The sequence below is a fragment of the Aricia agestis genome, chromosome 16 (genome assembly GCF_905147365.1).
Source record: "Aricia agestis chromosome 16, ilAriAges1.1, whole genome shotgun sequence".
Taxonomy (NCBI): domain Eukaryota; kingdom Metazoa; phylum Arthropoda; class Insecta; order Lepidoptera; family Lycaenidae; genus Aricia; species Aricia agestis.
This window is the reverse complement of record NC_056421.1, coordinates 12,292,600-12,316,060: the sequence shown is the minus strand read 5'-3', so window position 1 is coordinate 12,316,060 and position 23,461 is coordinate 12,292,600. Positions and strand designations below refer to the sequence as shown.

General features: G+C 37.7%; 1 long non-coding RNA gene across 1 annotated transcript; it reads left to right on the top strand.

Moving 5' to 3' along the window:
• Positions 1-16,581: 16,581 nt before the first annotated feature.
• Positions 16,582-23,115, top strand: LOC121734866. Its single transcript, XR_006036792.1, has 3 exons — positions 16,582-16,641; positions 16,756-16,758; positions 23,105-23,115. It is a non-coding gene; the product is annotated as an uncharacterized LOC121734866 (long non-coding RNA).
• Positions 23,116-23,461: the final 346 nt, after the last annotated feature.

Below are 23,461 nucleotides of genomic sequence, written 5' to 3'. Positions count from 1 at the left end.
AGTTTTGTAATTTTCAAATGACATAAATTTTGTCTTAAGGACGTTTACGCTTAGTTTGTTAATTTCTAGCCATTTGGAGATTTCTTTTAGGACTGAGTTTATTTTGGTTTCAAAATTTACCTTTTTGTCGTCCGGGATAATGACAGACAGGTCGACAACAAAAAGAATGCACTTTTCCTGTGTTATATTTGGAAGATCATTTATATAGAGCAGAAAGAATAACGTTGAGATGACTCCCCCTTGCGGAACTCCTCTGGTATTCAATCTGTATTGTGATCTATAAGTTGTAGTCATACTTTTTTTGTCAAGTCTAGAAATCTCGACACATTGGGTACGATCTGATAGGAAGCTTTTAATCCAATTCATTTGACAGCTTGACGCTCCCGCTTCGCAGTCGCCTGGTCGCGTAGGTTTGAACAAAGCATAACTTATTAGGCTGCGTTTCCACCAGAGATGTGTTGCGAGGAATGTGTTTTTGAGAACCAATAGAATCGCTTCATTGACGCGAGCTTGCCATGACATCGCTCACCGCGGCGATGCTATTGGATCTTAAAAACACATCCCTCGCAACACGTATCTCTGGTGGAAACGCAACCTTAGTACGGCATGCGCCGGCCGATATTATGACTTACTACGTCAAACGTATAAGGGTCACTTCAGACCGCAACGCGACGAGGCGAGGCGAGGCGCGGCATAAATTTGCATGGATTTGACAGATATCAATTGCGCGAGGCGACATGCCAATCTGTCAATTCAGTACAAATTTAGAAATGCATCTACGCGTCGCGTTGCCGTCTGAATCAACCCTAAACGAGATCTCAAATTACTTGTTAAATACCAAAATTATTTGTTATTAACTTAATTTTGATTGTTTAATTGAATTTATCTAAAATGTTGTGCATATCTATAAGTGATGTAAACACTAGCTGTTAATGTTGTTTAAAATGTATGAGTTTATATTGTTGATGTGCCTAAATAAATAAATAAATCTCTTCAGAGTCGGCCTCCATGTTAGTTTTTACTCTGGCTCCACCTTGTAGCTTTTGTTTTCGAGATTTTGATAACACAGGTCCACCAGGCAGTACTTCGTATGTGTTGGAAAGTATTGATTAATTCTAACAACCTCATTTGCACCCCTCAAATTCCCGGATTCGGTACACAAAAGGTGTAATCGGAAAGGAAAAAAAGTGAAATAGTGATATCCTGAAGGTAAATTTAACTTTATCAAGGTCTTTTGTGTTGTCACAATAGTCGCTAAGCCGGGACGGGACAATGAACGTGTTGTCATGTGCCATTACATGTTCTTGTATCTATAAAGTATTTTTTGCGGAAATGTACGGGCAAAGAGATGCAAAATATGCAAAAGTAAAAAAAAATTAAGATTGTCTATGTTTTGAGTGTTTCTTTCACGCAGTTTTCACGCTCAAACTCACGAAAAAACACGAAAGCCTGCGAAAGCCGTGAACCGCGAGTGTGGAGGGTTTCGCAGCTTCGTGTTTGCGCTTCGCGGCTTCGCGGCTTCGCGGCTTCGCGCGTCGTGTTCACGGCGCGTAGCATTCGTGAGTCGCAGCCGCAATTCGCGCCGCGAGTGTAGAGCCCTTATAAGTAGTTACAGTAGAGCAAGGCCTAAGTTACCAGGACACGGTAGATAGACAGAGGGTCACTTTAGTAGAGGAGTACTTCCTCCCAACTTCGTCACGCCAGTTGTCTCCTTTCCTTCAATTACGAATTTTCGATTAGGTATCTTGGCGTGTTGAACATTTCTTATCCATCCCAAAAACTTAAATACATAATAATATCGTTAAACGAAACTATTGAGTTCAATTACCAGTTTCACTAAATATCCATTTTTTAACCAACAGGCTCGCCTTCGATGGCAGTCTTTAGCGGATAAACGAGCTCAAAGTGGGTAACACACTCGTGCATAATTTGCAATAATTAAGTGATCCACTGAAATTCTGTTTAAGCGCTGCGATAAATAAACCATTTCGTTTGTTGCGACACAGGGTTGGTAGAAGAGAGTATTTAGGTTTATGAGGTTTATTCTAAAGTGACATTGTGCACTTTTTTGGGATGTTTTAGAGGTCAAACTTGCGTCAGGACACGTGACTTTATTGAAAATTTGTAAAACTGAGGAAGAGTCGAGTAGTTTCATAGAAAATGTATGCCTGTCTCATATTGTTTGTTCTTCGCTTCTGTCGGCACTCCTAGTGTGCCACCCGTTGGTTTCTTATCTGAGCTGGTAAGAAACTACCGCATTTAGAAAAAAAATCATTGGCGAAGCTCAATGAGGGGATAAGATAGAGCTAAAAGTAGCAAAAAGCTTACTTATCATCCTAATAAGGCTAAAAATTCTAGCGTGATTTTTTTTATAAAATAAGGGGGCTAACGAGCAAACGGGTCACCTGGTGGAAAGCAACTTCCGTCGCCTATGGACACTCGCAGTATCAGAAGAGCTGCAGGTGCGTTGCCGGCCTTTTAAGAGGAAGCCAGACTTTCTCATAAATTTAATATTTGGTAAACTTGAATGTGACAGCCCTGGCACGCATGTTGAACACGCGTGTACATGTAAAGTAAATCCGTTTGTAATCAGCCTGAACCAAACCAGTCGCGGTGCAGGCTTACGTGTAGGGCCCTATTCTCAATGATTGAATGACACTTCGATCGCTGAACACTCGCGCTTCACTATTTACTCAAAGATTTCATTTGAATAGGCCAGACCGTATAATACCGTGCCGAGTTTTGTGGATACTGTGTCCACCTTCTTTCCGATGCAGCATAGACCAATATACTTGTGGTTGAGGGCTTACCTCTATCTCCTGCGAAAGTTTGGGCGGACGTATATTTATAAATGCAGCCTTAGGGCATTTGTGCACTACACGGAATTTTACCATCCGGCGCGGCGCGGCATCCGATTTCCTACCTTATTTATATGGCAAACGTGAAAGTTATGAACGCCGGACGGTAACATTCCGTGTAGTGCACAAACGCTCTTAAACTGACTACAAAATAGACTAGGAAAAACTTAGAAACTTTGGCTTAATCAATAATATAAGCGAATGTAATCAGTGTTACAGACTGCACACAAGCAAAATAAATAACTGGACAATTTCATGGAGTGACATTTAGGGTCGGCGCATACTTGCGACGTTCACCTGTGATTTTTTTACAAAAAATGGTAGCAATATAATCAAAATTAATTAAATACGTGAGTGAATGAACAAGATAATTTACATTTTATAACATCAGAACAATTACTCATTTTTTCCCTTATAATTTAAACAAACATTGTTACTTACCTACTTCATCACCTGGCTAATATGTCTGGCTATACATAAAATCCACATTTTTTTAATCACTTTCCCGACCTAAAGCCTCCATCGAACGGCGTAAGAGATATTCGGTAGTACAAATGCTACTACCGAATATCTCTTACGCCGCTACTACATTCGATGATTTTTATTAAATTACACACATCACATACGGGTAATCGGATTTTACACCAACCGTAACCAATTTTGTTTATAAATTCAAAATCAATCCAGCCGGATCCGGCCGGATCCAGCCGGATTGATGAAACTGAACTAAGAAGCGAACATCATTCTATTTTTGCTTTTTAATTCAAAAACAAAGCCTATGCTGTATGCATGCTTGTAGCTGATTTGTACAGTATTTTCAAAGCGATATAAAATAGAATTACAAAAAATCAAGAAAAAGCTATGCATGCCGGATCCGCCGGATTACCGGACCCGGTTTTCCTGATTGCAATTCCTAGTCACGTTAAGCCGTTTATGAAACATACTAGCTTTTGCCCGCGGCTTCGCTCGCGTGGAATTCGAAATTCGCGTAAAATACGAATATTCTTGCAAATCTCCCTTGGAAACATGATGTTTTTCAAGACTAAAAGTAGCCTATGTTACTCTCCATCCTTTCAACTAAGTCTATGCCAAAAATCAAGTCGATTGGTTGCTTCGTTAGGCTGCGAAGAAAGGACAAACAAACACACTTTCACGTTTATAATATTAGTATGGACAGCTATTGCCCGCGACTTCGTCCGCGTTAGCATATTATTTTAATAACGGAAATGGATAATTTTCTAATTTTTATGGTCCCTTACATAATTTTACTTGATATTATTTGTGGCATGCTATAAAACTGCTTGTCGATTACGTAGGTATCTTGTGACCGGTAAGCAACAGCTGTTTGACAGCACTTATTACAGTTCTGTACCTGTCAGAAATGTACACAACATTTCTGACAGGTAACATATATTACGCAATATCTCATGTCAAACGCCGGTTGCTGGTAGCTAGATACCTTAAGGTGGATACTGACCAATGTTACAAGGTGTAATGTAACATTCGCATCGAGTGTTACGCGCCGAGTATGTTAAATCGACGTAACATGCTCGTCAAAATTATTTTTTTTTTAAATATATTTATTCATTTCAAAAACTTAAAAACTAATACATTTTAAACCTCGCCAAACCAAAGTTTATCGGCGAGATACGCTCAAATACGAATATTCTGTGCTCCGCTTTCACGTTCACTCCAAGATATACGACAGCCAGGACCTGTAGGTAGGTTATTTATGAACAGAGTCATGTGTGGTGGTTTGCCATTGACAGCAATATCAACGCTCGTGACGACTTGTAATAGCATACTGACTGTACCGCGTAACAGTCAAAGGATTCGCCAAAAAATCGACAGTCAGGTAGAGCACTCAAAGCGAGCAATGAGCGGCTCGTTGCGGCGGTTTCCCCGTAATACGACATATTGATTGCAAGAATGCTCGCTGTGTAATAAGTTACATTCACCTCGTAGCGTTGGTCAGTACCCACCTTAAGGCTAGATTTAGGGTGAAGCCGACGAGCTTAATTTTGTGAGTTGTGACGTGAGTCGCAGAATTTCTGCCGCGTAAATATATTTTCATGCAAATCATCACTCACAAAATTACGCTTGTATGAATCAAACAGGACTTTTGTATGAAACTGAATGCAGCATAATTTCTGCCAGCCGAAGTTCTGCGACTCACAACTCACAAATTACGCTCGTTTGGCTTCACCCTATGTGAGGGGCGAACGCTTGGTTTGGCGCGGTCGCGCTGTCATTTAACTAACATATTTGTATTCTAATCTCGCAGTACAGCCGCCAAACCGTGGATTCGGGCAGACGTATGAGCGCAGCGACCGAATCAAGAAATTCCGTAACGAAAAAACCTAAAAGCCCCCACTCTGACCTACACAGCGCTGTGCAGGTCAGTGCGGCTTACCTGTGCTTCGTCTAACGTCGTTTCTGTTTGGCAGACTTCGGCACAATGTTTTTGTGCGTGCGACTAGACGTATACGAATTATAATTGCATAAGTTGATAAAAAATGCTATGCAACCTTTACCGCGGCAGTCCCCGAGAGCCACACGTATTTTGTCGCAGTCGCAGTCGCCTGTATCCCGTCTGCGCCGCATTAGTTGCTTTCCGTCAGAGCGGGTGGAATGATTAATGCTTTAGATCCGCGCCGAATTATCTCACTTGTTCGTTTAGTGAATCGTTAGCCAGCAACATATAGCGAGATTTCTATTCAATTCGCAGCTGAATTTCGGTGCCGTAGCATGCTATCTCGTGCATTCTAGACGGCAACTATGTGGTGTATAGCATTGTTCTATTGAAAGACGAGGGTTCGATTTCCGGGTTGGAAACTATGAAATTACTCCTGCGTAGCTGGGCAGGTTTCTATGAAAATTATTTTGTAATTGTAAGCCGGTGTGGAAGTAAATATTATGGTGACTGGAAGGGCGTAAGACGATAACATAATATAGGCCCTTCAGCTATTTTACCTTGGAGTTTTTATGAGAAAAGAAGAAAGAAAGTATACATGTTTGGTATTCTTATACCATATACATACTTTTTTTCTTAGATTTGTTGCGGAAAATATGTTTGTTTCCCGCAACTTTGTTCGGGCGGAAGTTTGTTCGCGAGGGCATCGTTCATCAGTCATAAAAACAATCCCGAGTCTATTCCTCGGACTCAAAGTCCGAGGGATTCGCGTGTAAATCAGTTAAGGCGACATCTTGATAATAATGATTGGCTGTAGCGATATCGATTTTTCTCAGCAGTGACTAAAGCTAAGAAATTATAGTTCATTGTCAGTATTCATCATGACGTCTTTGAATTACCCATAGCATAACACGATTGGTCAACTTTTATAACACAGAATAATCTGAAACATATCCAACACGGTTTTTTACTTTAACGCCCGGCGCGTTAAATTAAAAAATCGCCACCAGCGTTAAGGTTCACTTGGCAGACATACTTTCGAATTTAAGTAAGTATAATGGACTTCTGGTTTTAACTTAGATAGGTACTCAAAATATACTTGCGAAGATGTATTGTATTTCAGTGCTATTCAAAATAAAGTATTTAGAAAATCGAAGTGCAATAAAAATAAAACAACTTTGGGGTAAAAGTACTTACTTCCATGTTTGAAAGCTTTTATAAGACCTCCGAAATAGGTGTTACATTGTAAGATTAGTGCAAAATGTAAAAGTAACACCATTTTTAGTGTTGTGAAACAAAGGTGGTGTAAAATTGTAGCCTTTCTGTAAAGTAACATGTTTTCTTCAAAGTATTTGCGAAAAATATTCATCAGTATCAATTGCCTTGTTTAAAAGATACTAGCTATTTGACCGAGCTTTGCTCGGTATTCGATAAAATACGAATAATATGACATTTTCTAAAAATGATTGCTAGCTAGATCGATTTATCGCCCCGAAACCCCTTACATACTAAATTTCATGAAAATCGTTGGAGCCGATATGTATAATATGTATATAAGAATTGCTCGTTTAAGGATATAAGATAAACATATTATTATATAGGAACAAAAAGCGAGAAGCAACTTTTAAAAAGTCTAAGCATATAATATAAGAACAGAAGACTTTATTATAGTATGCTATATATTATGTGAGTATGCCTTTAGTTCTTTGACTTTCAGTCATTGCAACTTTGTCCAGTCCCGCTTTATATGGGGAGGGAAAAATGTGTACTTCCTACTCCTCCTATCTTCTTCTGATTAATTTCGTTGCGGGTTCCAAGACAGCTTTAGCATGTCCCTCGGGCTCCCCGAGATCATATCAAAGGGTTCTCGTGGTTGGTTACCGCTGTTGATCCTGGCGACATAGGAGATACTGCGCTGGAAGTATTGTGTGGTGGGCTTAAAGCCCGTTTGAAATATTATATGTGACCGTTTCATCGTTTCATATAGCGGCTGAAATTGCAACATCGCGGGTCGCACTATAACGCATTGATTGAAACATTTCAAACGTGCTTTAATTAGCATTCTAATTTGAGTGATGTCCGAAATGTGCCTAAAATTGGCCACTTCAATTATATATTTTTGTAAATTGGCTCTGTGAGTGAGTTTTGTGTTACATCTATAATTAACTTCAATCGTGTGTGTGTGTATGAGTAATAGTGTTACTTCTTTAAGTAAAAACTACTAGACGAATTTTGATGAAATGTAATTAATTATACTCGGGATAAAAAGTACTTTAATCCTGAGAATGTAATGTCCTCTTCAGAGTAAGTATATTAATCTACTTAGGGCCAGTAGGCTTACTATGAAACCGTTTTGAGTCTCAAACAATCGATTGAGAATGCCGCGTCCTTCTCTATCAACGCCATTTCTCCTTTGTGAGAGTAGGACGCGGCATTCTCGTACGATTCTTTGAGTCTCAAAAGGGTTTCGTGGTACGGCCCCTGTTTCACCACTTTCTGATAAAGTGCCTAATAGGCTATTCACAACTTTTTTGACAGATTCTCCATACTTGATCTGTCAAGTTAAATGGTGGATAGCCTTATCAGGAAGTGGTTAAACAGGCCCTTAGTATATTATTTTTATTAGATATTCTGACCTGCTGCTAAAATATTATGCCACTCGGCCACATAAAAATATATAATCCTAAGTGCCTGTCACCACTTCCTGATAAGTGCTGGATAGGCTATCCACCATTTAACTTGACAGATAAAGTATGGAGTATCTGTCAAATAAGTTGTTAATCAACAATTAAAACCTATCCATACTTGATACTTCCATACTAATATTAAAAATGCGAAAGTGTGTATGTCTCTCGCTCAAACCGCTGAACCGATTTTTCTGAAATTTCGTATAGAGATACTTTGAGACCCGGGAAAGGACATAAGAAATGTACTGTTGCCGCGCATGACATAAGAAATGACATTTTTTTTTATGAAGTAGGCATATTGTATAAAGTATACTGTATAACTAAATTTTTTTCCCGTGGTGCTTCCCCCTTTTTTCGGACATCAATGTCATTACAATTTGGCTGTCTCCCGCTTTGCTTGGGGAGGGACATTGGATATCTCCTTCTCCTCCTACATTTCTTCTGATTAATTTCGTTGCGGGTCCCAAGACAGATTAACGGCCGTTCCCAATATTTGATCTATCTCTGGTTTTGCCCTACACACTCACAATTGACATAAAATATATGTCTCTAATGTCTAATGTGAGCTATTCCTATCTGTACTAGGGCAAAACCAGAGATAGATCAAATATTGGGAACGGCCGTTAGCTTGTCCCTTGGGTATCCCTGAGATCATATCAAAAGGTTTTCGTGGTTGGTTACCACTGTTGATCCTTTTTTTTTTATCGTTGGGGGAATGCATTTACGCATCCCCGGGGCCTGGGGAGGACCACCGAGGTATGTGGGACTCCCCGGGGCGGACGTAGTGCCCTGGCGACACAGGAGTTGCAGTGGTGGGAATGTGTGGTGGGCCTTTTGCCCGTTTAAAAAAAATACTGTTCCCGCGCAATAAACGAATTTTGGTGCAACGGAAAAGCGTGGGTCATCTATAGTTATCTAATTCACACTACTGGCCCTAGACAAAGTATCTTTCGTCTAATGTCAAGTCTCATACATTTTGATAACGAATTTCGTCATCGGTTTTAACGAAAGGGACTTTGGTTACGGCCTGTGGTCGATTTTTTCTTTCAAAGATAATAAATAGGTTCAATGAGACTTTTACTCAATCTAGAGAATCTTCCGACTCGACTTTCTATTAACATAGTTGTATTTACTCAACGCTCTCTACAATGCTGTTTCACGTAAAAAGAAATTCTATTTATGCATTGTTGATAGAGAAGATTACACAATTCCCCGTCCTTTCTTTGATTAAAATTTAATTTTTAATATTGTACAATGTTCAAAGAATTAGTTGGATAATAATGCAGGGAATGCTATTGAATTTTTTCCTGATAATAATTTTGGAAAGCAATAAAAATAGTAGGCTAGATGACGAGCGCAGCTCAGCCCCCGTAGACAAGTGGCAAAACGCTAAAGCTAGCGCTACAAAATGTATGGATTTGACATTAGTATTCGCTAGCGAAGCGATGACTTATGTCAAATCGCATACATTTTGTAGCGCTAGCGTTAACGTTAGCGTTAGCGCTTTGCCACTTGTCTACAGGCCCAGCTCCGTTACGCCAAAACTCCTATATAACATATCCTATGCCCTTTCCTGGGAATAAAGTATCTCCATGCCAAAGTTCAGCAAAATCGGTTTAACGGTTTGGGCGTGAAGGGGTAACAGACAGACAGACACACTTTCGTATTTATAATATTAGTATGGATTAAGTTTGTTGCTTACGAATGTAATATTGAATAGACTCTACATATTATAATAAATTTATTCTCAAAGATCAAAATATTTTAAGCATGAATTATTTAAAACCTGAATAAATTACACGTCTTGTAATTAAAATAATTTGTGAATTCATTATTATTAAGAGCAATTAAATTATAAATTTCATCAGAAGAATAATTTTAATTAATATTACAAAGTATACTTTTGCGAATAAATGATTATTTATTAAATACTTTAAACGACTACGCCTGAAGGAAGAACAGGTATTTGTATTAATAACAACGGCTTAGTATGGCCACTATAGAATTGTTGAAGAATACCTTCAGTTGGAGCAGAGGGCGCTACTAGCACATAAGTAAACAACCCGACCAAAATCTTGCAATGTTGTATTTTTTTTTATGAAATAAAGGGGCAAACGAGCAAACGGGTCACCTGATGGAAAGCAACTTCCGTCGCCCATGGACACTCGCAGCATCAGAAGAGCTGCAGGTGCGTTGCAAGCCTATTAAGAGGGAATAAAATAGGGGAGGGTAGGGATGGGAAGGGAAGCGAATAGGGGAGGGTAGGGAAGGGAATAGGGTAGGGGATTGGGCCTCCGGTAAACTCACTCACTCGGCGAAACACAGCGCAAGCGCTGTTTCACGCCGGTTTTCTGTGAGAACGTGGTATTTCTCCGGTCGAGCCGGCCCATTCGTGCCGAAGCATGGCTCTCCCACGTATATATAATGTTGTATGTCTAGTGCCGCCGTCTTGCAAGAAAACGTTGCAGTAGTTTATAACTGCAACGTTTTCGCGCGACTTATCGTATTGGCAGATTTTCTTCGTCAATATGTCACTTTGTCTATTCTACCGAGAAAGAAATCTATAATGGCCATGCTAATCGTGAGTTTTACTTGCTGTAACATCTTTTTTATGCCTTCTCTATAATTCATTGTGTAAATTCATTTCACAATTTGAATATACTTTCACTACGTAATTTGATAACACTATGTGAAACTAGCCAATACCACAAAAAGTGATTTTCCGATCCTCGCGGCGGCAAGCGACCGCAACCGACAAAAATTCAAATAAAATGCCACTTTATGACCTAGACCCGTGGTTCTTAATCTTTTAGTCGTGAGGGACCATTTTACCAAATGTTTGTCTAGCCGGGGACCACCCGATTAGTTTACCTAAACTGAGGGTTTTTGGATAAAGAAAACAAAGACTGTATATAAAGTTGTCCTTAGCGCTCTTATTAGCGCTCTTTTTTTATTTGACAAAAATCTAAAAGTTCCAGACTTTAATTAAATGTGATTTATGTGTCTGCATATTCCATACTCTTTACTAACTTTTGAATTCTCACATGTTATTAGGATGGCTTCGCGGACCACTTGGAATGCTTCCAGGGACCAGCAGTGGTCCGCAGACCACCGGTTAAGAACCACTGACCTAGACTATAGATTTCATTTTCTACGGACATTAAGAGGATACACCAGGGGCTAGAGAAATGAAAAAAAGTACGTGTAATATCTATAGCTGTCTCCCTTACCTCAAGCCTATACCGCAGAACGCGATAGAGACAACTGCAGAAAATCCAGAAAATCAACGATTCGTTGTCCCCTGATTCCTTCTCCAAAATTTAACCGATTTAAGTAGTTTTTTCATTAAAGATTAAAAAAAGGATTGAGCTGTGTTCCTATGTTTTGCTTTTTTTTGTATAATCTAGCCAAATCTGTTTTCTGGACGTTTGAACACAGCGGAAAATCTGGCCATTTTTTTGGGTTTTTGAACGTTCATATCTTATTTGATAATTAAATTATGAAAAAAAGAAAACATAGGGACATTGTATTAGTGGCCGTAGATATTCAGGAAAAAAATTATAACTCTACTAGCATTATCCAGGGAGGAAACAGGGGACAACGGGCGGAAAATGGAAAAAAGGGCGGCGTGGACTCCTCTTAATCTAAGGGCCTATGTCATCGCTCGCGCTGCGTTGTAGTGGCATAGCATTTTTGCACGTTATGAGGTGGCATGTTATTTGACTTTTTATCGGTCGCGGTCGCGTACTGCGGGGATCGGAGCCATTATAAGATTGAATTGATATAAGCCGACCAAATGACAAAGGTCCATCATCACCGTTTGAATGAAATAAGGAACGAAGTTCCTTATCGCGCGTTCGGCGTAAAGGAGGCTAGACAGAACGATATTTGACCTCGACACTTTTTTATTATTACCTGCATGGTAGGGGCAGAGGGCGTTGGTAGTATTCCAGTGCGTCAACCAGATGGCGTTTTTTAAGAATAAACAGCGACGCGTTGTTAGTGTTCCTGGGCTGGGCGTCAATAGATGGCGTTTTTTAAATATTTTTTTATGTATATCTGTACATGTTTTTTGAACATTTAGAAATAATTTCGTTCCATTCGGATGTCCCTTGACACCTCACAAGTTTTTTTCCACATTTTAGAAGCGTGCGACATCAGCAAACGTGGTCTCAATATGGTTATATTGGGATCGTACAACGATTCATTTCGTAGTCACCATTTTTCAATCCCTTGATGGTCTGAATGAAAATCGTCATCAAAACACTCTAATAATTATTAAATATATTTTATCAAAGCCTAAAATTCAGCAGAACAACAAAAAATTAAAAAAAAACCCGTTATAGTTTATACTACACTCCGTATTTACTCTTGTGTTGTTTTCTAGGAACCGTCGATTTCGGCTTTCATTTCTGAGCTAAGCCGAATGCTTTTAGCCGATGATGGTGGCCGAATCCACTGAAGCTTCAATGAGATTATTTCAATGTATATTCTTGTAAAAATGTATCAGAAAATATAACACTCTACGACGGCCCCCCGTAATTTTTTATTTTATTTTAATATTATCATTAAATAATAAATACACATATAATAAAGTACTTTGTGAAAAATTCAAGTACACTACCTGTTGCCATTATTGATATAGAGCAAAAAAGGCCGAAAAAATCAGGTTTGTTGTATGGGAGCCCCCCTTAAATATTTATTTTATTTTATTTTCAATATTTGTTGTTATAGCGGCAACATAAATACACAATCTGTCAAAATTTCAGAAGTGTAGCTATAGCGGTTCTTGAATTACAGCCTGGAGACAGACAGACAGATTATATGTATATTATATGAATGTGTATTGTGTAATACATATTTGTATATGAAAGTGTTATAACTTTAAGGACTACAGGTGTGATGTTCCTTTACTTATTTAAAATTATTTGCATACTAGCTGTTGCCCGCGACTTCGTCCGCGTGGACTTCAGTTTATAGCGCTCGATGTCAACAAAATTGGTGTCAAAAGCTTTTATAAAAAAAAACCCTGGTACCCCTTAAATCAAAACAGCTCTGCAGTGTGCACATAATATTTCATTTTTTAAAATTAAACTTTATATATTATGCCAAATTTTAAAGCTTATTTAGCCCCCCAATTACACAACTTTACCCATAAACTATTTATCATTGATAGGTTTAAGGTTACGTCGCTGTATATAATATAAAGTACTGACTTATTAAATAAAGTGTAAAAAAGAAATAACAATCGAAAAAAATCGAAACTCGAATATATAATGATACCACCTCTTATAGAAAGATGTTGGGCAAGCGTTAGCGCGTTGTAAGAGACGCGCGGCGCCATCTAGTATGAATTTTTGGAACTAACTTAATTTGAACAAATTTTCGTATTTTCACCCCCTTACAACCCTTTTTTCCAGTAAAAAAGTAGCCTATGTCCTTTCTCAGGCTTTAAACTATCTGTATACAAAATTTCATTACAATCGGTTCGGTAGTTTTGGCGTGAAAGCGAGACAGACAGACAGACAGAGATACTTTCGCATTTATAATATTAGTATAGATTACTTAATGAAACAATTCGCTACCTAAACATCACCTAAACTAGTTTGTAATAATGGTACTTATACCATTATCATAAACTGGTTTTGCTGTTGTAGTGGATTGTTTTATTAAGTATTCAAAACTCAATACTAAATATAATAAATAAATATAATAATTGTGAGTATAAGCTGACCAAACTAAAACTAAACATAAATGTTGATTTATAATGTAATACCTGTTCAGTACTGTGCACTTATAAAATATCAAATGTGCCAATAACTATTATTTGTTGGGCTGTATTCTCAGGGTACTTACTCAGCTATGTTATCTCATTATAATATTAGTTACACATTATATAAGTACATAATATAGGGGGCCTTCATAAATGTTAATTTATAATGTAAAACTTGTTCAGTACAGTGCACTTTAAAATATCAAATGTCAATAATTATTGTTTTGGGCTGTATTCTCAGGATACTTACTTAGCTGTTTTAGCTCATTATCATATTAGTTACACAGTACATAATATAAGGGGCTTTCATAAATGTTAATTTATAATGTAAAACTTATTCAGTAGTCAGTACAGTGTACTTTATCAAATAAGTATGTCAATAATAATTATTGTTTGTTGGGCTGTATTCTCAGGGTACTTACTTGGCTGCTTTAAGGTCATCTAATTTTAGTTACAATATTAGTTATAGAAAGTAAAGAGCGTGAAGCCCGCCGACAAACCGCAATGTGGTTTGGCGGGTAATTAGATTTTTTTTTGTGGAATTATTCAATACCTAAAGGATTTTTATTATTATTATTATTATTAGATGGACGGAGGGACGGACGGACGGACAGACATCGAAGTCTTAGTAATAGGGTCCCGTTTTCACTCTTTGGGTACGCGCGGTACCCTAAAAATGGATTTCCAATAATTGTGTTACACTATAACTCGATATAACCCTTGAAGTCCAGGGAAGGTCATTAAGTGACACGAAGTTCACCGGGACAGCTAGTTTATGATAAGTTTATGATAATGTCTCAAAAACCCTCACGGTTTAAAATTTTGTTGAACGTGTCAGGAAAATAATATCATTAAAATAAATGCAGACCAAATATTTTAATAACAACAATTGTTTTAACAATATAAATTCCAAAACAAAATTAACAGAAGTTAAATCATAATGCCAATCAAGAGAAGTCAAAAACGAAATATTTACCGGAAAATCTCGGCTAGTCAGGACCCGTACAACGAAACGGTTTGAGACTCAAACAATCGTACGAGAATGTTGCGTCCTTCTCTAACAAACTTGAAATGACGTTGTTAGAGCAGGACGCGGCATTCTCGTCCAATTGTTTGAGTCTCAAAACGATTTCGTAGTAGGCCTAGTACCGTTTCGGACAACGTAGCAAGCGACCGCAACAGTCAAATATTCGAATAAAAAGGCGTTTTATGAACTAGGCTATAGGTTTTATTTTGCTCTATATGTCTGTTATGTTGTAAAGGCCCTTGCAGAATATCAGTGCTGCACTGCGTATAGCTGAGCTGAGGCTGATTTTGACATTACATAATATTATATACAATTTAATGTAGCTTAAGTACTTTTTTCCTGTTTTATGCATATTATGCGTTGACAAAATAAATGTATTCTTACTATTATTCTTTACGCCCCTAAAAAGCAGAGGTGACATGGGGCTAGGGTTGCCTAGCCTCCGGATAAAGCCGGACACAGTCAGGCTGTTTGCTTGCATGTCCGGCCAAAATCAATGGAACTCCGGCCTTTGTAGAGCCTCAAAACATAGACGGTTTTACACCTAATGAGATGTAATATTGTATAGCTATTAGATGTTAAATTGTTTTAAAAAACAGAAAATTTGTACGGTGTACATGAGCTGCCGAACCTATTTCTACATTAAAAGTTTAGATTGTAAGTACTCGATTGCAACTCTTTTTTGTGCTAATGTCCGGACAAGCTGACTGCTTTGTCCGGCTTTTTGGTTTAGCGACCTGGCAACCCTACATGGGGCGCTAGACCAATGTCACAATATGTCGGTAGAAAATGAAACCTGTAGCCTAGTGCATAAAGTGGCATTTTGTTTTTTGTTGGTCGCAGTCGCTCGCAATTAGAATAGGAACGGCACCTAGACTTTTAAAACTTCGCAACATCAGAGAACGTAGTATCCATATGGTTGTTAGGATCGAACTTGGTTTTCATCAGTTTGTAGTCACCATTTTTAAAGCCTTTGACAGTTTGTATCAAGACCTTCAGCATGTGTCTTTCGACATCGTTACACTCTTGGCAGCCGTCACTGATTGCTTCTAGAAGATGACCTGTAAGAAAAGAAGTGTTACATTTTTTGTATGAAATGACAATAATTATCTGTGTAATTTTAAGTGACTATTGCTTTGCATCCACGCAGCCATGAAATTGTCATTTAAGTGCCAAAAGATCCTTGTAGGTATGATGTAAGCTTTTAATTTGTGGATAATCGTTTCAACTTCGTTTAACTGGTTCCTTAAAAGGTTTTCCTATACTTGGTTCCTAAGGGTCATTATTAATTGCAACGTGACTAGGCGATGCATTATTATTACTAGCTGTTTGACCGAGCTTTGCTCGGTATCCGATGAAAATGACATTTTCTAGAAATGATTCCTAGCTAGATCGTTTTATCGCCCCCGAAACCCCCTATATACTAAATTTCATGAAAATCGTTGGAGCCGATTCCGAGATTCCAATTATATATATATACAAGAATTGCTCGTGTAAAGATATATATATATATATATATATATATATATATATATATATATACGAGAATGCCGCGTTCTGCTTTAACAACGTAATTTTATCCTGGAAATTGTTGTATATATATATATATATATATATATATATATATATATATATATATATATATATATATATATATATACAACAATTGCTCGTTTAAAGATATAAGATAGAGCCATACAATGACTGAACTTAATTTACAAGAAGATAGACATACATTAATAACAAGATGACACCCGCAATTCCTTTGGGCACATTTACATTTACATTTGGGCGGTACATTTTTCCAGGATAAAATTACGTTGTTAAAGCAGAACGCGGCATTCTCGTTCGATTCTTTGAGTCTCAAAGCGGTTTCGTGGTAGGTCTCCAGTTCCTTTGCTACGGATCGAAGCGATACAGCGATAATGTGTTGTCCAGTGTCCTACAGACCTAGTAACAATATTGGGACGTTGTGACACTTGAATGACAATGTCAAGGGAGTGGATGCCTTAACATGTTTTTAAGCTATTGCCGCTATCGGGGGCCTGTTGCACGACGACCGAATCAAGAAATCACGTAACGAAAATAATCTAACACCCCCACTCCGACCGGCACAGCGCGGCGGTGCGGCGTTGTCGCCAGCACGGTGTTTGTGTGCGAGCGACTCGACGTATACGAATTATAATTGCATAAGTTGATAAAAAAATTATATATAATAACTTTACTGTAGATTTTTTTCAGGGTTTTTTTTTTCTTATTAACATGATACGTACTTTTATACGGCACCTGTTGGTCTGTACAGGGTGCTCTGTCAAGGAAACAGTCCATGTACTGCTTCAACCGAGGAGTGTCTTTCGCCAACGCCTCCACGTTCAAAGAGTCATCCATATCGGTGTAGCCAACGACCAAGGCGCAGACGGCCAAGAAAGACAAGATTCCGATAAACTTGTTCATGATTCTGAAAAGAAACAAATTGAGCTAAAAAAAATATTATGGTCTACCGTCATTCATTTCCTGAGTTTTTTTTTTTATCAAATAAGGGGGCAAACGTTTTTGCCCCGTTTTTGCCCCGTTTGCTTGCAGCAGCCGTTTACTTTGCAGCTCTTCTGATGCTGTGAGTGTCCATGGGCGACGGAAGTTGCTTTCCATCAGGTGACCCGTTTGCTCGTTTGCCCCCTTATTTCATTAAAAAATATATATAATATTATTAGTATGGATTTCTAGTCGGGTTATGTCACGTCCATGTTAGTTGCAACCCTGCCAAATTACGTAGGTTATGCGTACAATGCGTAGGTACATACAAATACGTCTGGGAAAAACGTTCGAAGACTTGAAATTAAACTTACCTTAAACTTTTGAAACACTATAAAGTAGTTGAATAGTTAAATACTACTGTATACCGAAGTCGGCTCAATTTATACCATTCCTACTGAAAAATGTTAGTATTTCAAAAATATTTCTATCTACAATTATTCTATCTACAATTATTCTCCATAGCATAATAATAATTACGTCTTTACATTTTTGTCAAATTATAATCTTGTTAAAATTTCGATGATAACTTATAATAGTAACTGTTTCACCACTTCCTGATAAGGTGCCGGATAGGCTATCCACAACTTATTTGACAGATTCTCCGTACTCCATCTGTCAAGTTAAGTGGTGGATAGACTATCCGGCACTTATCAGGAAGTGGTAAAACAGGCCCTTATACTTTTTTACTAGGACATACTTTTTCTAATAACTTTACAGTTAAAATGGTTTCTAATTATTCCCCTTTGACGAAATGCAAACAAACAAACTACATTACAATTCATGTGTTATAATATTATATTCAAAAACGCTTTTCATACTAATTAGCTTGTCGTAATTCTATAACTATTTGTATGCAAATATTTTATTACAACGTTAATGATAATTAAACAATTTTGTTTAAAAATACAAAATTGTAAGTTACTTAAGACATTTGGTATGTTTATTGCTAGCAAATCTATCTATTAATAATTTACATAAAGAGTATATTTTGTTAATTTCCGACATCTACAATTTCCTTCAATTAAAGTTTAATATTATTATTATTATGGTTCCGTACAAATCACACGGTCGCCATGATGTGAAGACCTACTCAGAAGAGATCTCGAAATGTATATGTTTGAGTTTTGACGTAGTGTTAGGGGAAGGTGAGGTAAAATGATCTCCTTAAGGGAAAAATCTTAAGTATGGCTATAGTTGAAGGAAAAATCGCAATATTTATATGGCTGGATGTAGTGAATTTACCAAACTTCGTGATAGAATACTTATTTTTTATCATATGTACGTACTTTTTTTGTACTAGAGGTTTTTGTAAAAGTTTAACTAAAGGATCATTTTATACACCCCTATGTATAAAATGATCCCTTGAGTTGGGGTAAAATAATCCCAGAGATAATATTTATTATTGATAACCAATTTAAGCATATAAGTAAGAAACACGCATCTTTTAGTTTATTAGCAAGTTTTTTAGGCTTCGGTAGCCAAAGGATAAAAAGGGGAGCAAATTTATTAAGATCTTGCTGTCTGTCGGTTTATCGGTCCGTCTCAAGGCAAAACACGATAGTTGTGACTTCTGAAATCGATATCTTTGATAATATATTTGTTCTTTAATAATAAAATTGAAATAAAATAACAATTTCATCAAAAGAAAAATATTCGCCAATTTCTACTTTATATCCAGGGATCATTTTATACACACAAATAGGGATCATTTCACCCCATATACCAAATTCCAAGAAATCGATCAAAACACAACCATCAAATACCACGTGGGGTGATCTAAAACTGTTTAAATATTAGGTAACTGCTATTAATACCCTATAACAAAATAACATTTAAATAAACACGAATTCGTAAAAACTTATGAAAGTCCAAAAACAGGCTTAATTTTGACCAGAGCGACACTTTTAAAAAAAAATTAAATAAAATTTCGCCACGCGCTCTGATCGCCATGATACTATAAGTGGCAACTGGCAGGGTTATGGGCAACCCGTTTCACGTGCATTTGGAAAGATGCCTCTGGTTTAATCTGATTTAAGGGGAGGGATTATTTGACCCGTAGGGATCGTTTTACCTCACATTCCCCTACTTGTAGTATTATCTATTCTGTGGTATAGTTTGTGCGTTTTATGATGATATGCGTGACACATTATAATTGACAATAGTAGGGAAGTTACCTAACAAAAATTAATCGATAATTTAAAAATATCGAATCACTTCGTAAAGGAATTGCAATCGAAATTATCGATTTCGTATTGACATTTCAGTGGTGCCGGCGATTTAAGATGGCCGCCCTTCTTTATCGATTTGATTTCGATTCAACAGTCAATCTCTATTGACATAAGTTCCGTTTCATGCATCTGACATTTTTCAAATGTTTTCGTAACAATAATTTTATACTCCTATTTCACAGCTGTTAATATTTATAAATTTATATTAATAAGTTAGCATTTAGCAACATATTTTCATTTTTATTCATTTACAATTAAAGGAAACATTTGTTTTTGTAGATGGAATATAATTTATTACATTTTGATTTTTTTTGTTTTCTTGTAAAAAAAACCCGTAGCAAGGAACATGAAAACTGTCACCCATATCATCTTAAAACGCACAAACTATAGTATGTCATATCGGCCGGCGCGCGCCAAACTAAAGAGCTGACGACCAAATCAGTCATGTGGCTTCAGCTGTATTATTAAATTAAAGTATTAAAACTCCGTTAGTATAATTCCCTGAACAACCTTTTCTGATAATCTGCGTGCTGGCGGGCCGTGGTTGTAACTTGTAGGGTGTGGGTGTAGTGGGGTGGGGAAAAAATGGAAAAAATGTAGGTTCAGCGACCTTAAATTTTTTTTCCAAACAGTTGCTCTGTACTTCCTGTGCAGTGTGCACCCAAAAAAAATTTAAATCGATCGGGTGGTGGAAAGGGCCAGCGTTAGTTAAAAGTAGGCAAATTATAATTATTTTCATGTTGGTTCAGCTGTGTTGGCTTTTTTTCTGACGCAAGATTAGTATGTAATCCATAAAAAGTAAAAAAGCGTGCTAAAAGACCTTCAAGAAGAGAGCGTATTCCCTCTTAAAAGACTGGCAACACACCTGCAACTCTTCTCATGTTGCGAGTATCCATGGGTGAAGGTAGTTGCTTTCATCCGCCGCTGTTTGCTTAATAATAAAAAAGAATATAATTTTTGTAACACAAAGTCTCCGGGAATTTTCATCTTATCCATCCATTATCGGCTCATCGATGGTTCTCTGTCGGATTATCTGTTCATTGCTCAAACTCACTTTTTAATTACGCGCTTTTATCTCTGCCTACTTAAAACATCGAGTCATATTTTCGCGAAAGAATTATATTTTTATGTAATTTCTTTGAGGAAATTTGTTTTTGATCTGAAAATATTTAGGTATACTAACTCGTGCGAGGCCTAACTTCCCGACTGCCTCAAAGTCTTACGCTAAGTACTCACATACGGTTTTGCTTTGCTCGATAGTTTTACTCCGAATAGAAGGAAATGGCATATTTCGAGCTGTCAGTTTTGCGGTCCACACGGTGGTTATTGCTCGATTTGGAGTAAAACTATCGAGCAAAACCGTATGTGAGCATTAAGGTGGCTTTCGGATCTTTGCCGCGAGCGACCGCGACCGGTAAAAATTCAAAATGCCACTTTATGACATAGAATATAGGTATCATTTTCTATTGACATTTGCTGCCGCCGGCGACGACGGCGTAAAAGCTAGTGGTAGAGTAAAATGAAACCTCCTATGTCATAAAGTGGCATTTCGTTTGAATTTTCGTCGGTCGCGGTCGCTCGCGGCAAAGATCCGAAAGCCACCTATTGAGGTAGTCTGGCAGTAAGAAACGACTGTCAAAAATATCGGTGGATGACGAGATTCCCGCAGAAAACAAGATAAAGAAAATATTGAGCTATATTAAAATTGTTGAGCTATATATCCAAGGTCAGGTAGACCTTTAAAACTGGATATCTCCTAAAATAACCGCGACCGAAACTCCATAGTTACTGGTCGTTCTTACCTCTAATAGGAAAAGTTGAAAAAGAAGAAAGAAGAAAAGTTTATACGTGGGAGAGCCATGCTTCGGCACGAATGGGCCGGCTTGACCGGAGAAATACCACGTTCTCACAGAAAACCGGCGTGAAACAGCGCTTGCGCTGTGTTTCGCCGAGTGAGTGAGTTTACCGGAGGCCCAATATCCTACCCTATTCCCTTCCCTACCCTCCCCTATTACCTTCCCTTACCTTCCCATCCCTACTCTATTATCCTATTCCCTTTTAAAAGGCCGGCAACGCACCTGCAGCTCTTCTGATGCTGCGAGTGTCCATGGGCGACGGAAGTTGCTTTCCATCAGGTGACCCGTTTGCTCGTTTGCCTCCTTATTTCATTTAAAAAAAAAGCTTTCATAAAATGACGAAAGTTGGCTGTCGCTGGCTCTTACTCTAACAGGTGTCTAAACACACTAGGCCGAAGTTACGCGGCGTAAATTCCGCATGATTACTACCCGCAATGTATTTTAAATTACCGATGACACACTATTCCGTCGCGTTCCGTCCGTATATTGTATGCGTTGACATTGCGGATGTAATCTTGCGGAATTTACGCTGCGTAACTTCGGCCTAGTGTGTTTAGACACTAAAGTGAAATCTAGAGTCTACAAACTATTAATTGTGTAAAATTGTTAACAGTTGTTTTTTAATTATAAACGTTTATATTTATCGAGCAACATAGACCGCACAATGACTGAAATACTCAGTGTATAATTTTTAATAAAAAAGTTGCTTTCCTCACCTCATAATGAGAGCTATTCCAAGATAAAGAAACTTTATTCCCATTGAGGCGAACGCACTTTGAAAGCAGAGCGACACACTCTTAACCCACAAACAGAGGGGACTCAGAGAAACCTATTTACAAAGGTCTTAAAGGGTTAGTTAGATACGGCAAATCTAGCTAAAGTCAGTTAGCTGTTTCATAGAAATATAATCTATATCTTTGCCTTATAGAAGAAAAACAGTTCAAGAACCTATTCCACTGTTTCAAATTTCTCGAATGTAATCTATATCTACGTCAAGAAAGACAGTTCCTAAGCCTCGATGCACACAAAATATTTAAATAGTTTTGTCTGCATCCGTTTTTCAGAAATATATTTTGTATTTTGTTTGCATCGTTAAGCTATGGTGCCAATTATTTTGATATGACACACGCAGACGGCAAAGGACGAATCGTGAAAAAATCTAGTTATAAATATAGATAGACCCGTCTAAGGCCGGTATAAATAGTCAGTACTTAAGATGCGACCCGGTCTCAAGACGCGGTTCAGCTCTGTGATTGTTCCAAATTTTGACAGCCAACCAACCAATCACAAAGCCTGAACCGTGTCTTGAAATCGAGATGCATCTTGAGTACTGACTATTTATACCGGCCTAAATGAATAATAGTACCTACCGAGTAAAGTGTTCGCCACTGCCTACCGAGTAGATTGGACAGTGCTCTCGGCCAAACACTCCGTATGCTTATAATGGACCAGAAGTTCCGCGCGGCTTTACCCGCTTAAATTAGATATTTCACAAACAAATAAGTCCCCATAAAATAGCGAATGATCCTTCATGTGGTCTACTTCTTATTTGTGCCAAATAACATAAAAATTGCTCCAGTAGTTCGCGAGATAAGCCCTTTCAAATATTTTCCCCCGTTTTTTCCACATTTTACTCTATTTTTTCGCTCCTATTAGTCTTAGCGCCATAAAATATAGCCTTTCTCGAGAAATAGGCTATTTAACACTGAAAGAATTTTTCAAATCAGACCAGTAGTTCCTGAGATTAGCGCGTTCAAATAAGCCATTTCAAATAATTTCTCCCGTTTTTTCCACATTTTACTCTATTTCTTCGCTCCTATTAGTCTTACCGCCGTACTCAGAGACATTTTATTATGATTAACCTTCAATTTAATTAAGAGTTTGGCAGATAATGTATGGGGCTAATGTCAACATTTTGAATTAATTGCATTTAAGTAATTAATGTTCCACTCTGAGTGCGGCAGTTAGCGTGATAAAATATAGCCTATAGCCTTCCTCGATAAATAGTCTAATTTTTTTTTCAAATTGGACCAGTAGTTCCTGAGATTAGTGCTATAAAACAAACAAACAAATTCTTCCCAATT